Source organism: Dermacentor albipictus, chromosome 7 (genome assembly GCF_038994185.2).
Source record: "Dermacentor albipictus isolate Rhodes 1998 colony chromosome 7, USDA_Dalb.pri_finalv2, whole genome shotgun sequence".
Lineage (NCBI taxonomy): Eukaryota > Metazoa > Arthropoda > Arachnida > Ixodida > Ixodidae > Dermacentor > Dermacentor albipictus.
The window spans coordinates 117,035,392-117,052,878 of NC_091827.1; the positions used below are offsets into that span (position 1 = coordinate 117,035,392).

Below are 17,487 nucleotides of genomic sequence, written 5' to 3' on the forward strand. Positions count from 1 at the left end.
TGATGAGCATAGGTTTTAGTTTGCTGGAGTATACCTACTATGGCTTAGTGAGTTCTTGCAAATGTGACAACTGCCGCTTGGGTAAACAATTGTACAGGCGAGCTATGTGGCTTTGGACGCTGAATGAGAGCCTTAGTATAACTTAGATTTCGTTATCTGTCACGTAGCAGCGAAACCTGTGCACGTGACACATCACTGAGCAATGGCTTCATTTTTCTGCACAACAATACGAGAGTAAGACGCCTTGGTAGATGGTTGGAAAGATATAAGTAGTGATAGTACAAAATGTTTTTGATGCATGTGATTCCAGAACGCGACCACCTAAACCAACACTAAAGACATTCCACGTCAAAATAGTTCTGAAGTAAACAGAGGGCGATGAATAAATAATCTGTCTGAATGATTGCTTCGCTGGCGAAGAGTGGAGACATTTACAAGAGGCCATGCACCAAAGGGTTTACAGAACCAATCACTCAATAACAGTAATTAAATATTTAGAAATATTTTGGGTTATTCCAAGGAATCACCTGAAAGAATAATGACGAGTTGCTGTTTCTTCATGTTAGAACGAGGGAAAAAAGAGAGATGGTTGGGCCCAATGTGTACCACTAAGAGTTTTCGGTGGGACTGTTGCTTCAAGCCGGCGGATCCAATGTTTATTGCCCCAATTACATAATATAGCCACGACCTCGACACAGCTGACACCCACTCGGTGCAATTTGGTGCCGCATGCTAGGCATGTTGGGTGGCGCCTAGACGAAGACAACGACGAAGGTGCAGGACCGCGATATATAAAAGATATACAGCATCGATACAGCCTTTTGTGGCTTTGTCTGTGACAAACTGGTGGAGGTGCTAGGTACGCTTCTATGTACTCTGACCCCCAGGAACGGGAAGCGGACAACCTACGCGAAAGCCGATGGCTTGAAAGACTGCCTCCGGAATACGGCCTGCGAGATCTGCCAAGGATGTCCACCAGAACCGCAAGCCAGGCACAGGAGACATACGGTACGGGAAAGCCTCCTGCGTCGCTGGTTCTCCACACCCCACGCTAGACGCCGCCGTTCCATGGTGAGCCTTTTGAGGACTTAGAAGGCTGGCTCGATGATTTCGATCGAGAGAAAAAGTCGGGACGAGCACGGACGAGCAGGGACTTTGGGACGAGCAGAAAAAGTTAAAGAACGCGCGAGAGAATCCAGCAGTATCTGGCCACTGAAACTTCGTCGCCGTACGCGCTGTTCCCACCGGTTGAACAGTCCCTGCAAACGACCCGATCTCCGTCTCCGAATAGGCGCCAATCACGGTCACCACCTCCTCGACGATCGGCGTCACCTAGCCGCTACACAACGCTCTCCGCTTCCGTGGGCAACCGGCCCATGAGCCCAAGTCGGGGAAACAAAGCACAGTGACCTCCGGGGGTGGGGTCGCTGTCCAACAAACGTCGAAAGATCCTCCGTGGCGACACCCCCACGACGGCATCGATGACGACGACGACAACGACGACGATAACGACGACAGCGTTTAACTGTAGGACACAATTATGGAGATTCTAACTGTGATGTACCAGCCAGCAGCAATATTGATGTGAATTCTAAATTATCAGGGGAACAACAAGCTAGCGTTTGAAGCCCGTTACAGTCTTTTGCGGACTGTTTCGCTTCAGCATCGAAGGTCAACCAAAGGCCTATTGCGAAACACAGCTATTACAAACCACAAATGAAAGACCCATGCGCCAACCTGCCTACCGTGTTTCTCGTAAAGAGCAAGACGGCATCCGAAATCAAGTCCAACAAATGCTTACTGATGATATCATACAGCCCTCCACCAGTCCATGGGCGTCACCTGTGGTTCTGGTGAAAAAGAAAGACGGCACACTGCGTTTTTGCGTTGACTATCGCAAGCTTAACAACGTTACGAAGAAGGACGTTTATACCCTTCCCCGCATCCACGACTCTTTGGACCGCCTTCGACATGCTCGATACTTCTCATCGATGGACCTTCGCAGCGGCTACTGGCAGATTGAGGTTGATGAGTGTGACCGTGAGAAAACCGCCTTTATTACGCCTGACGGATTCTACGAATTCAAGGTATTTTCTTTCGGATTGTGCTGTGCGCCTGCTATTTTTCAGCGCATGATGGACACGGTTCTATCAGGTCTCAAGTGGCAGTCATGCCTTGTCTATTTAATGATATCGTTGTGTTTTCAGAAACGTTTGAGTAGCACCTCTCGAGCTTACAAGCAGTTCTTCGCCCAAATCGTAATGCTGGCCTGATTTTAAAGCCTGAAAAATGTCATTTCGGGTACGACGAACTCAAATTTTTGGGCCATATTGTAAGCTACGAGGGCATTCGACCAGACCCCGACAAAACCATTGCTGTTGCTTCGTTTCGAATACCTTTGAACAAACAGGAACTCCAGCGTTTTCTAGGGCTTTGCGCATATTACCGACGCTTCGTTGCTAACTTTTCACGGATAGCCGAACCTTTGCGACGATTGACTACGAATAATGTTCCCTTTGTCTGGGGGCAGGACAAACAAGAGGCCTTCTGTGAACTCCAGAAACGTCTGCCCACATCTCCTGTTCTAGGACACTGTGACGAAGACAGTGACACCAAGTTGCACACGGATGCCAGCGACGTTGGTCTTGGTGCCGTCCTCGTACAGTGGCAATATGGAGCCGAGCGCGTCAATGCATACGCAAGCCACATTTTGTCTCCAGCTGAAAGCAACTATTCCACTACGGAGAAGGAATGCTTGGCCCTTGTGTAGGCAATTGCTACGTTTCGGCCATATTAGTACGGCCGATCGTTTCTAGTTGTGACAGATCACCATTCGTTGTGCTTGGTCATCAATCTGAAGGATCTATCTGGCCATCTTGCACGCTGGAGTCTTCGCTTGCAAGAGAGAGAGAGAGTACCCTACTAGAAAATCCTATTTGTTTTCAAACGGGTTTCATCAAATAGGGTTATGGAACGGGACCCCGTTTGATCCTGTTCAGTCTTGACCTGTTTAAATCCTGTTTATTCCTGTTTAAACCTGACCCGTTTAAATCCTGTTTAAACCTGACCCGTTTAAGTCCTGTTTGATCCTGACCCGTTTAAATCCTGTTTAATCCTGACCCGTTTAATCCCGTCCTATCTAACCCAGACCTGTTTGCCCCTGTTAAGACCTATATTTTGCTGCATTCATACCTGGTCCTTTCAGAATGGATTGATGTTGCTTAATATAATTTACTCTTAAACCTATTTTGTACATTTGTGTATATGCGATCAGCATTGAAGAGAAGTAGATCTGCATTATGTTTGCAACAAGAATGCCACTTTCACATGTAGGTTTGCCTGGTACATTGCTTGATACGAAGATGAACACAATTTTCGGCATAAATTGATTAGCACTACAAACACTGATGTGATACATCATGAACAAGTTTTGTATGACCCACGAGTACGTTCTCTATGTATGACCTACAAGAAAATGCACCCTGAAGAGGACTGTACCTCATTTTCATATTTACTACAAGTATGCAAATGTAATTCTTGCAGATTTAGTATTTGTTCGATTACTTGTACTCGTTTTAATGCAGTGCTTTTTGTTGTAATGGTTTGTTCACAAATCTACAGTAAGGCGTAATTTTGGGGTGAAAAATGTCAGGCAAAGTATTGGCATGTACTTGTAAGTGAAAAAGACAAGTATACTTTACGTAGGTATTTCTGTACACCAACTTGAGCCTTCATTAAGCCTGAAGTCATCCGGCTTAAAAAAAAGCATGTCATAAATGTCCCAAGCACTGTTTATTGGACCTTCTAACGGTATTTCGATGCATCCAGTCTGTCGAGAGAAGACCGCTGGAGTGGGTTGCTTGGGTGAGAGCGAGCAGGGCACCTGAAAAAGTAAAGCCAATAATTTATCTTGACTCATGCAACAGGTTGGCACATAGGCAAATTCGCCTATGTTCCCACAGATAAGAAAGTTTCAGCATTCCGGTCATAGGAGATAATGAATAAATCTTATTGAAAAATATGTGGTTTCATGAAATGCCTATGTTTTAAGGGAACATGGATTACTGTGGGAGAATAAGCTGTCATAATTAGCAGGCGATTGAAGCAAGTGTTATAGGAAAAAGATGGAGACATCGTTTGATTAGCAATGATTACTAGTATTGAAGCAACAGAATACAAACATAAAATACCTTTAAAAACAACACCGACAGGTTGAGATAATAAATTATTCAGAAACTAAACCCTTCTGCCAGCAAAATACCATAGTGTACTGGCTTTGACATTGCGCTGCTCAGGCAGAGGGCATGAGATTGAATCCCGGCCACAATGGCTGCATTTAGATGGCAGGGAAATGCCAAAACCCCTATGTAAGGTCTATTGGGTACACGTTAAAGGAGACTAGGGATCCCGCCAACATGAAGTTATAAAAACCGGGGTAAATTTCGAGATAAGCAAACTCACAAAATTAGAAGGCCCTGGCCATGCGAAGACCATATAAAGCCTTTTAAGGTAGATGCCAGCAGCCGCAAAATTTCTTGCAAAAGCGAAATATAGCAGAAGCGGTATTTTTCCATAGATCACCTTTGCAAGGTATTTTACAACTTGACACCCGACATGTTGGGCATCTACGGGCAACAGCAATTCTTGCACAGATCATAGCAAACACTGTTGCACCTAGGTATACATAGACACATAGGTATAGGTACAGTCGCCGACTGATTTTCCGGACTCCGAAAATTCGGACTTGATTACTCGGTCTGCTTTACCGCACCGCCATTCTCCCCATGGACCATAATGTATAACAACTTCCGCAAGTTCGGACGCCTTGCAACCTCTCGTCTGATTTTTCGGACACTCCTTGAGCCAACTTGATCGAGAGCACCATGCACCGACTCTGACCGTTGCATGGTTCTACTTGCTGAACGACGTTTTTGTTTTGAACGGAGCCTCCTTGCTGCCCCACGAAGTGGCGCTACTGCGAATCCCTGCTCATCATCATCGTCTCTGCCTGGTTTATAGCTACAGCAGTTCCGGTCTCAGATTAGTATGCCATGTCAAGACAATCCAGCAGCTGATTTGTTTGTTTCTTCGTGCACGACGCTGCGAGTAGGCCAGGTTTTTTGTTTGTGCAACTGATGTCGGCGTGACGATGTTTGATGAAGCAAGATGGGCCAATTCATTCCACTAATATCTAGAATAGCTACCTGTAAGCACCACCTACCTTTCAACAACATTTGCAAAGCAAAAAACCTCATCCTGAAAAGTCTGCACATGAAGACATCGGTAGCATCATCAGCGTGGGGCCTCAAGATAATTCGTCAAGCCAAGAAATTACTGACAGCACGAGTGCAAGCATGCCAACAGGAAATCAGTGGCTGAATAATGCACCTTCTACCAATTGGTAGACAGTGCATTTTCGCAAAGCCCTAACTACAGCAGATCATTGTTCAGGAGTTCCCGAATGCACAACTCTATGCCATTTTCACACCGACTCTAGGGAAGCAACTCTGCACAGTTGCAAGAAAAAAAGCTAGATGCCCCAAGAGAAATGAGCCCACTCAAGCCATGGAAGTTGTGTTTACCTTGTCTTCCTACAACTACTCAAAACCTAGGACTGCTGTTTTGCACAAGGGAACAAACGTCAACATTGGTGCCTCGCCCAACACAAGTGGTCTGCGCTGTAGAAGGTGCCATCAGTCAGCGCACAGATGAGGCCCACACCAGTGCTGTCAGTGTGCTGTACAAATTGCAGAAGCACAGCCTACAAGCTTGTCTGCCTTAGTGTGATCGCACCAATGAACGAAAACTAACGAATGAAGTTTGTTTCGTGCCGAGAACAGTTGCCTCATGCTGGCTTGGTTTGTTGTGTAGGCATGTAAATAATGAAAAGGCCTGCATCACTATCTCTGAAAAAAAATCATGTAACAAAGCACGTACAGTACACAGGTGCAGTGTCTATCACATACCATTTCGTGCAATAGAGGCTACATCGGATAAACCGGCCAATGTATAAATGACTGGCCGCGTGACCAAGCAAACTTGATGCATGGGTCAGTTAGCAGTGGTAGTGCACTGCTCTCGGCGCACATGCACCTATGTTTGAAAGCTGCTTGATCGTGACAAAATATAAAGACAAAAGCGCTGGAGAGATATCTGAAGCTTTTCTTATATGTATGACGAGGAACCTAGCGCTAGCTCCCCATGCAGATAATTACTAGACAGTGAGACTGCTTCTTATCATTGTAAAACAAGTGTCACGCTCACCATGTGATGCGTCCTTTTCGTTTCTGTATTCATGTATTCATTCAATACATGTATTCATGTATTCAGATCTATTCTCCCCCTTTCACCTTTTGCACAATATCAATGTGCGAGCAATAATACTGAACTGTTAGTAGCACTCTGTCCTGTTGCCCCTTTTCTTTCCTTGTGAATTGTGTGCTAAATAAGGCTTTTTTTGGTGAAAGAGTGCTAGTTTAACGCATAAACTAGCGCCATGGCACTTTGCAATAAAGGACTGTTATAATTCTCTAAAAATTTGTCCATGCAGAACAGTCTCAAAAGAACACCTTAAAGAAAGAACATGAGTGTATCTATCATAAAGACCAATCCTTCTCTTTTTTCCTTAACATAATTTTCAATACCGATATAGAAGTACAAGCTCACCGTATTATATCACCTTGTCAATGAAGCAAGGCACAATGATGCCCAACTGTCGCGGGACCAACTTGGATGTGGAGATCAGCGCAGATCAGCAACATAGCATGGTCTGCTTACACTTCTTCTCCAGGTCCAGCCATACCTACAGCAGCTATAAAACAAGTGAGCTTAGAATCACAAGCGAAACAATATGAAAAGTGACACTGAACAAAGCAACTTTCGTTAAGCATAAATAGGATCGAAATGCTGACATTACGCCTATAAGTAACTTCACTTTGAGCAACAGAGCATCCAATTTAAGAAAGATTATATGTATCAGCTATGTGAGAAAGATTAATCGAATGCCCTCTATTTGCCATACCCCTCCCCTTATGCATGGATGTCTCCATGACTGAGTGAGCTGATCCCAGGTATAGTGTAATTAAAGGTTATCATTTGGTGGGCGAATCCCAATACCATTGCATGACTTGTACAATAATTTTAATGTGTTGTAACGCTCGCCATCCTGCAGGCACTGCAACATTATAGTACCCATAAGGCTAATGGTATTACCTGATAAGGTTAACTAATAGGTGTCCCCAGAAGCATAACTCGGCATGTACACTCGGAGGCGATTATTATAAGAGAAGGAATGGCAGATTTGAAGCTTTATCCTGTGCCATATGCAAAATGGCCGAGCACGCCCAGCTTCTGGGTACATTTTCACTTGTGACCACTGCAACAGGCTGACTGACATGCGTAACCAGCAGTTTGTAGGACCACATTTTCATAACATGCAATTTGTTTTACATCTGAAGAGATCAGCCTCAAGCTCCATGATGCGCTGCACTCAAGAAGCATTATAAACTGGCAGCATTTAAATGCTATGCTGCATGGTTTGTTGCATGCTTTGGGAATTTGCTTATATATTATACACATAGCTCATAGGCTCCAGTTGGAGTATTGCATGAGGTGGCAAGAAAATAAATTCTGAACAAGGAAAACATTCAACAAAACTAGTCAGACCAAAGAAGAAAAAATAACATACTCTCATAATGGGACTATGTAACTGGCAGCTAGCTTCTAAAAAAGACAATTAGGAATGTTTTACTACTGGTAGCGCTTTAGGGGATGGAATGTAGAATTCTGTAGAATTCCAAGCTTCATACACTTTTAGGCCACCTTTCGTGGCTTTTTGTTTTGAACTATTCTCTGTACTATTAAAACAAAGAAAAACATGTAATGCACAGTAATGTAACACAATAATGTAATGCACAACAGTGAATACTTAGAAAAATGTAATTAAGAACATGGAGTCTATGCACAGATGTTAGAAGTCTACATGAAAGCATAATAATAAAGGTGGGCAAAGCATTTATGCTTTTGTCGGGCAACCTGCAGCAAGACATACAGGTAAAAGGATATGCATGCCTCACAACACAGTCCCTAAAAATATCTGTCACAATACAGTGAGTAGGTATATCATGCATATATACAATAGCTCCTAATTATATTTAACTCAGAGTGGGCTACCTATGTAACTTGATCAAAGTGAAGGTGGGCCAAATTCTAAATATACGATTCAAGTAGACAGAAAATGGACGTTATGAAAATGCATCTACAGCAAAATTGTTGTACATTATTGTTGTACATTATGTCATACCTGCCAACCTGTGAACATAATATTTTGTAAAAATGCTGCAGACACTAAATTCTTTGTTGGGGACATAGCACACATTATTTTAAAGCTTGCTCTCTGCACCCCCATTGTTGCATACACACACAAACATTATGAATAAAGGGAAAATCGGACATCTACCCGCTCGTAGCAATTGCTACAAAAGAAACCCGTACGGATTCCTCGAAAGGAAAGCCTCACAGTTGAAAAAAAGAAACCGTCCAGGTCTGGGACTCAAACCCGGGACCACCGCCTTTCCGGGACAGCCGCTTTACCATCTAAGATAACCAGGCGGCTAGCAGATGGCCGGGCCAAGTCGAATTTGTCGACAACATGAAGCAAAGGCAAGGGTCTGACGTAATAGTTCTGCGGAAACGCGCAAGGTGTAGAGAAGTAATTAATAAAGGAGAAAAAAATATGACGTCAAACCATTGCTTTTGCTTCGCGTTGTCAAGTAATTCGACTTCGCCCTGCCATGTGCTAGCCAGCTGGTTATCTCAGATGGTAGAGCGGCTGCCTCGGAAAGGCGGTAGTCCCGGGTTCGAGTCCCGGACCAGGACGAATTTTTCTTCAACTGTGCGGCTTTCCTTTTGAGGAACACATACAGGTTTCCTTTGTAGCAAATGGTACGAGCGGGTGGATGTCTGATTTTCCCTTTATTAATTACTTCTCTCCCCCTCGTGTGTTTGCGCAGAACTATTACGTCACACACACATTATCAATCATTCTTTAACTTGTCGTGCAGCATGAAAAGCAGCAGCGAACTTGAAACCAGTAACTGACATTTTTTTTTAGATTACAGAGCTTTACGCTGCTTCAGGAATTTATCTGACTAAACTTCCTAAAAGCAAGTGCCCCTCTGATGTTCCCGTTAGAGATATTGCATCGCTAATAATAAAGCAGTACAAGTACCATTACAATTAATTTTTTACATGCATTTTAACAATGTCATGCCGTCAATCTCTCAACAGCTTTAAAACATCTTAACCAACACAACTTGATAGTCTTTCCAAAATGACATTCATAAAATTGTAAAATGAGCCCATATTTGTAAACCCACGAAAAATTCAGGAGAGTTTCCAAACATGGATGATACCAACAAAATCTGCAGCTCGTGTAAGTGGCAGCAACTGCTTTGCACACACCTTGTCACAGCATGCACATCAGGTACTTTTCCGTGCTGTTGAGGCTGCAGAAGTGCCGCAGGTGCATATGTGGAGGTGCCTCTGGTTCACAAAATCTTGCCATCCCTAAACAATAATAAATACTTATTTATTGTAATCCCTGCTGAAACTGCAAACTTGTGATCTAAAAACATCACGTCATATTTTGAAGAAAGTCTCATACAACCAGTTACATGAAGCTACAACTGGTTGTGCAAATATCTGATTGTAACATCACAGGCGGTTAAATAACACGTAAATCGAACTGTAGAGAACATGAATCTACTATGAAAAGGTTCACACAAACGTACAGCTGTATAACGTGAAATGTGAATTGTACTATCAAAAAATTCCTTAGGACAAGAAAAGCGTTCCAAAACCTAACTTGTCTATGCGGCGCAACAAAGCACTGCTCCCAAAGGACGATGCGCTTAAAATTACAACAGACCACCTCATTTCTGGAGAGACAATACAGAAAAGAGAAAGATTTTTCGATTAAAAAGAAACATTGCTTATGTAATTTCGGCTTCTCTGCTAGATCGGAATCCTTTACAAGTACACGAAAACACACAGGACACTAATACACGTCATCTGACGACACTCTATAAACAGAAGAATTTCCATACAAGCTAAAAATCTGGCCATGCGTCGACGAAGAAATCGGGTGCTATCTCGCGCAGCTGTTAGCTGTGACGACGACACATCGACGTACTACTTCTAGAAATGCCTATACCATTTCTTAATGAAAAATTATGTACACAAACAGTAACGTTCTTTGCATGAATTTTTGTGCCCATTTAGATCAAAAAACCACCCGCGCTAGCGTGCTTCATAGGTGAAAGTAAATAAACCACAGATAGAGCTGTTGGTAACATGAATACGTTTTAGGGCAATTTCCATGGAACTTTTTGCTAAATGTGCACTGCGACATGAAGAACAACCATTTGAAAAGCACATTTATAATTCTTGCTGCTTTACAAATCCGGATCCGGTTGTCGTACGGATCTTGCGATACGTACAACAACGCACACTTCACGAACCATAGACAGGAAGAATGCGCGCAAGCGCCGGACTTACCTTTCTAGGCATACTCGGAAAACGCTCCTTTTAGCGTCACAGGTGCCGTGGCATGGACTGCACCAACGATCCTTCCGGCGCACACACTGTTGAATTGCGGATCAACTACAGGACGTAAGAGCACAACTTTCACCAAATTCTTCCGTACAGCGCGATACGATGCGACAGTGCCAGAGGAGGAGATCCTGCTCATGAGCCCGGAACAAAGGAAGCGCGAAGGGTCATATCTTCGACATCGGCGCACAACACGAAGGATACTGCGGGCTACATATGCGGTCCCAGGGGTTTTGTGATTCTCAGTGCATACAAAATGCACCACAATTTCTCTCGGCACAGCGTACACACGATTAAACAACTACATCGGACGGCGTCAATGCAGCAAGCACTCACATGTGGCGACAACTGAGGACGGCAAAATAATATCACCTGTAACTTTACCGGCGCTACCTGTGTTGCCATCTGTAGGCCGCCACCGAAAGCGACCGTGCTTTCGGTGATCTCATGGATGGTGACGGCGTTGTATTTCGATGTTATGCGAGTCGTACAGCGTCTTGTACGACGTGTTTCAACAACGTTGCTTTTAATAGAGAGGACAGCAATCTGCGTATACGCCGTATAGACGTCTAACCCACTTGAAAAACACAACAGCAAATTTTCAGTCTGTCGTATTTTGGGACGTTGTGACTGTCGTTCTGTTCTGTGTAGTGTGACGCCCTGTAGTCGAAAATTCTGTAGTTCCTCATCAATATTTGATTAAAAATTGACAGAGGCTATTTTAAGGATATGTAAAATTATTAATACGAAATAAAATAAAAAAATAAAAGTAGAAAAAAAAATGCCTTTCGCCTAGGATTCGAACTCCGGACCTGACGGTTCCGAGACAAGCATCTTACCACTGCACCACGCCGAATTTTTTTTTCTTTATTTCCAGCTTGGCTACAAGCCTCAAAAGTGTTTGTGATCATAGATCACACTCGTTTTATGTGTGTCAAAGTATCAAGCATTGACACCACAGCTTCATCGTAGTCATTCATCTTGTACACGTCACGCACCTTCACAACCATTTCCACAAAATATTCATACACAGTTCGGCCTTTAACATCGCAATGTCTATATGCCAACAGACTACGCCATACTGCGTGCAGTCCAAGTAAAAAGATAACATCCATCTGTTCAAAATCACGTTCATAGGGTAAAAAACGAATGCCATGTGGATTGAGGGGTAGGTCTATGTTTAACGTTCTCTGTAATATATCCCAAAAGAATATGGCATTATTACAATCAATGAAAACATGTTCAATCGTTTCAGCTTTGTTGCACAGAAAGCATCTGCTTCCCCATGGCACATAAATCCCTCTTTCCTCTAGCCACGTTTTAACAGGAAAGGTCCCCGTGTGAAGCTTGAAGAAGAATGTTTTAACGCTCGCCGGTATACACATATTTTTAACCCTTTTAAGTACGTCTTGCCCAGGCCCTTGTTGAAAAATTAACCGACATAATGGAACAGGGAACACACTTTCAATGAGATCCTTCATAAGACGCTTTCTTTTTACATTGGAGAGGTACTCAAGGGAAAATCTCGCCCTAAGGAAGCGATAGGACGTTACAACTTCACGCAAGAACCTTGAAATTGTGTAGTGAGGGTCAATGGCTGAAGAAACAAAAAATTCAGGCATAGAAACTGTTAACATGGTTTGAAAACAACAACACAGAAACGGGTCTCTTTCGTCCCTTATCAATATGAAACGTGATACTACTTGCTGAAGAAACAAGTGGCACACCGACAGACCACCTTTCTTTACTCGACGAAACAAATTTGTCCTTGATGTTCGCTCCCACGTAGAACACCAGATAAACGTGGCAAATATTCGGTGAAATTTTTGAATGTGCCTACGTGTACAATACAGTGCCTGCAGAAGATACATAATTTTCGCAACGAGAAAAACGTTACAAATAGTGGCACGTGCAAAGATCGACAACTCACGGGCCCCCAGTGCTTCGGCCATCGCACGCATTTCATCCGTTTTTTCGAGCCAAAGTGACTCGTTCTCACGATACCCATCCAAAGGTACCCCCAGGTAAGTGCTAGGTGTCGTGAGCCACCGAATATTTTCAAAAACACAGGGCGTGGCATTCCAATGGCCATGCCAGAGACCAATACTCTTTTGTTTATTGATTTCACTGCCGCTTTTCTCGCAAAACCTTTCAGTTATTCTTAATAATGAGCTAACACTCTCCCTACCTGCAGCGAATAGGGCAACGTCTTCGGCATAAGCTAGAACACGTACTTCACAGGACTGTATTTTAAACCCCCTGATTTCTGTACTATTAACTATTTTTCTGCAAAGCGGCTCCAAAAATAAAGCAAAAACTAAAGGACTTAACGGGCAACCCTGTCGAACGGAAGAAAGTACTTGTATGCGTTGTGATAGTTCACCATTAACAATTAAATTGGTACATGAGATTTGATATGTCATTTTGATGCCTTTACACATGACGGAACCAAGCCCTACATAATTAATTAATAAAAAGAGAACACTATGTGGTACCATATCAAAAGCCTTAGCTAGGTCTATTTGCAGCATCGCTACATTGAGGAGAGCGCTATCGCAATATTCTAAAATGCTTCTAGCTGTATGAATATTTGTAAATATTTTCCTACCTCTGATGCCGCATGTCTGATGCGGCCCAACTAACTTCCGTATAACGCCCTGCAGCCTTGCTGCAAGAACTTTCATGAAAACCTTGTAGTCAACATTAGTCAACGTAATTGGCCTGTATCCCGTTACATTACGTAGTATATTTTTTTCTTTGCGTCTTGGGATAAGTACTGTGTGCGCACGATTGAACGATGGTGGTAAAGTCCCCCGCTCGAGTGCCTCTGAAAATACTTCATGCAATGCTGTTGCCATGTCCGTCTTGAACGCCTTGTAAAATGCCGCGGTAATCCCATCCGGACCAGGAGATTTGCCCGAGCTTAGTTCCCCAATGGCCCTCTCAATCTCTTCCATACTAATATTCATTTCTAATAAATTCGTTTCCTCTTTGCCTAGCGTCGGCATTTCTGCCAGAAAGTCATCCTCGTAGCCCGGCGCCTTTGGCTCACGACAAGCAAACAAATCTCTATAGTAACTTTCAAATGCCGTCATGATAACTTTCTGTTCTCTGAATATCCTACCATTATATTCTATTTCCATTATTTCATTTCCTCGGGCGTACGCCTTTTCATCTGACAAAGCTCGCTTTGTAGGTACTTCCCCCGCGAGGTATTTTTCGGCTCGTGCTCGTATAATTGCACCTCTGTATTTATCCTCCTCTAAGCTTTCTAGTTTTCTTTTAATGACTTGCAGTTCTTGCGTCACCAAACCCGGATTAGCTGTTTCGATTCGCACCAAGTCTTCGAGCTCTTGCCGCAACATCTGTTCATGTTTTTGAGCCTGATACTTCATATGCCCACCTCTTTCTATTGCGTTCAATTTTACCCTTTGTTTAAATAACTCCCATTTCTCTGCGGCACTGCGTAGTGTGTTATTAAAAAATTGATGTATTTCTTTTTTGTTTCATCTATGAACACGTCATCCTTGAGAAGCTTGGCATTCAGTTTCCATCTTTCCCATTCAAGCTTCCTTTTTTGCTTTTGACCAATCTCGAAGGTCACTAAACAATGATCACTGAAAGAAACAGCATCAACATCGTAGTTCTGACACAAAGGCGCAATCTCCGAACACACATACACTCGATCTAGTCGTGCATGGCTGGTGCCTTGAAAGTGTGTGAAATGCTGGCGACTTCCACCTCTTGCGAACTGTGCCACATCATTTAAAGAGAATTTGCTCACGCATTCTTTAAGATACGCAGCACTTTCTTCATTTACACTAGCAGTGGTTGAACGGTCTTGCTGATTAAGGACTCAATTGTAGTCACCCAACACAATCAAACACCTCTCACAATCAAAATACATACTCAATTCGCGAAAGAACAAACATCTTTCATGCGGCTTTGTAGGTGCATAGACAAAAATAACTCTAAATTTCGCTTCCCCGTAAGAAAGATCGCACAAAACAAAGCGTCCTTGCAAGCAACTTGTGCACCACGCCGAAAATCACTGCTGATGTACGTTTAAGCTATATCAAGAGTGTAAATTGCTGTCTGGGTTGCTGTTTACATTTGCATTTTAAAAGCCACGATGCGCTTTCACTTCACCGCGTCAACTGCCGCATCTCTAGATGAGCAAAAGTGTTGTTACCATCGACAGGTACATCGTGGAGTGCTAGACCATCGATTTTACTGTAACGATATCCATATTTCATACGAAATTCAGAAATAGGCAACGGTGACCGGGGACACTGAGGGTTGTTACTGCTAATTTCGACAGTTATCTCTTGCTCTTCACACTTTTGAGCTCGCATATAATTCGTGTGTTCAATGCAATATAGCTACATAAACACTCGTGGGTGAGTCTTCATCTCGACAGAATACTGGCTTCTCACGGCAGCGCTGTACCAGATTAATGAGACCTGAGCGAGACAGCTTTTCACGCAACTTTGTGGAACAATCCAAAACTTCTTTTCCGCTTCGCATATGCTTGTGCAATATTTCTGGGAAATTAACTAATGTGTGAGTGTAACCGCACATGTAAGTCCACAGGCCTGGGTGCCCCATCTTACCAAATAAAACAAAGCGGATACGCAGCCATTCCCGCAGATGGTATGATTTTGATCAGCGGCCGATTTTGAGGAGGCCGGTAGGGCGTTGCTGGTGCCGCGTCGTCACGGCACAATTATAACAATTGGCAATGTCGACTTTATGCCGGTGTCGGTGCTATCAGTACTGCCGGCTTCAGAGAAGCACGATTGAATACCGCGCAAGAAAAAAAGTACAGTGTACATCACCGATGCGAAGCTGACATTTTAAAGGGCCACGACGGAAACTGCTTCTGTTGCGACTTCAGAACTCTTGGCCGTCGCGACCGAATGTTTCTGTTGCGACGTCAGAATCGCTGGCGTAACGTCAGAAATGTCTGTCCCAACTTCAGAAACGTTAGGAACTTCTGTCGTACAACAGAAATTGCTGTACTTGCAGCAGGAATTCCTGTCTTTTTCAACTGGGCAGGACCGGGAATCGGTTTGAAATTCGCAGCTAGCATATCGCAGTTGGTCTGTGAATGTTCCGAGGTGGTCACGCAATTTCTGTAGAGCTTGATAATGGCCCCAATTTAGCACTAGGGGCTAAATTGTCAGGATGTTGAACAATAAAAAAGTTCCTCCCCAGTTCTATTCAAGCATTAAACTCGTATGCATGATGCCATCCAGTATGGTTGCCACAAAGCTCCAGAATAAACCAGCTTTTGTGCCAAACAGGCGACCCTATATGGTGCCACTGTGTCCAGTATAAGCCAGTTTAGTTGCAAACAGGGCCCCTGTTAAGACCCATTTCTGCTTGAACTGGTCGCGCCTATACCTGCTTGCATGCCAAACGGGACCCCGCTCAGCCCTGTTCATGTGTGAACTGGTCCAGTTTATACCTGTTTGCATGCCAAACGGGACCCCGTTCAGACCTGTTCGTGTGTAAACTGGTCCAGTTTATACCTGTTTGCATGCCAAACGGGACCCCGTTCAAACCTGTTCGTGTGTAAACTGGTCCTGTTTATACCTGTTTGTTGCTAAACAGGTCCCTGTTAAAACCAGTTTAAACCTGTATAATCCAGTTTGAATTTAAATAGGATTTTCCAATAGGGTAAACGTTTATTGTAATAGGGACTGTTTGGTTATGGTGGGTGGAGCCCCTCCTCCAGGGCCCCACTGGTTACAGCGGCTCGCCGGGCCTGGTCAAGGGTCGCCAGTTGGCTTCGCAATTCCACTTCCGCGAGTCGCGCCTCCCACGACCAATTATGTAGAGTGTTGTCTAGCAGCGGCGAGGTGGCAGCCGCCGGACGTGACGTGCACTGGAATGTTATGTGTTCCAATGTCGGTGTTCCTTCGCACCATGGGCATGTGTTGCTGTATTTGTCTGGGTACATTTTGTTTAGCCTGTATAAATGTGGGAAAGTGTTTGTTTGCAGGCGGCGCCAGTCCCGTGCTTGCCTCCTGTCTAGGTCTGGGTGAGGAAGGGCTTTGGTTCGCCTACTCAGCCGTTGTAACTCGAGGATTTCTCTTGGCGCACCGGGTGTCGAGGTGTTCTCCCGGGCGGTGTGGCCCGCGGCTCGGCCTGTCATGCCTCGAGCCAAGTGGTCAGCCCGTTCATTCCCGGCTATCCCTGTGTGCGCCGGGCACCAGGTCACGCAATGATCATGGTGAGTTCCGTTCCTAGGATGCGGAAGAAACAGCCCGGTAAAGCCCCCCAAGCAAGAGGCGGCAGGCGTCCTGCGAGTCTGTCAGCACGTAGGCCGATTGGCACTTAGCTTCCGCGGTGCGTATAGCAAGGGCTATGGCCACAGCTTCGGCCGTTGCAACAGATTTCGTGTGTATAGATGCTGCTACGGTTGTTCGGCCTTGGCTAGTCACGACTGCTGCAAATGTATTGAGGGTGCCTGTATTCTTGTGATACGAACTCACGTCTGTAAAGTAAATATCCGGGTCGCTTCGCCGCCTTAGTGAGGTGGCTGCCCGCGCGCGTCCGTGCCTCATGATGGACTGGGTGCATGTGACGGGGTTCGGCGCCACGTGGATCCGCTGTCGGATTTCAGATGGCAGTAGGATTGTTTCATCGGCACAATATTGTGGTGTCAGTGGATAGTTAAGTGTTTGTAAAACCGAGCGTCCCTGAGGTGTCGTGTTAAGCCGTTCACACTGCGCCATTAGAGTGGCCGCTGCATATTCCTGGAAAGTGTTCATCATTCCTAATTCGTTCAGTCGGATCGTGCTTGTGCTTTCAGGCAGGCCGAGTGCTGCTTTACAGGCAACTCTTATGAACTTATCCGCATGTTCGATG

General features: G+C 44.4%; 1 long non-coding RNA gene across 1 annotated transcript; it reads right to left on the reverse strand.

Annotated features, from left to right (window-relative positions):
- Window positions 1–3,668: 3,668 nt before the first annotated feature.
- Window positions 3,669–10,935, reverse strand: LOC139047588 (uncharacterized). The gene is made up of 4 exons (XR_011507241.1): window positions 10,558–10,935; window positions 9,463–9,567; window positions 6,667–6,811; window positions 3,669–3,883 (listed from the first exon to the last, which is right to left on the reverse strand). It is a non-coding gene; the product is annotated as an uncharacterized lncRNA (long non-coding RNA).
- Between the last annotated feature and the right edge of the window lie 6,552 nt (window positions 10,936–17,487).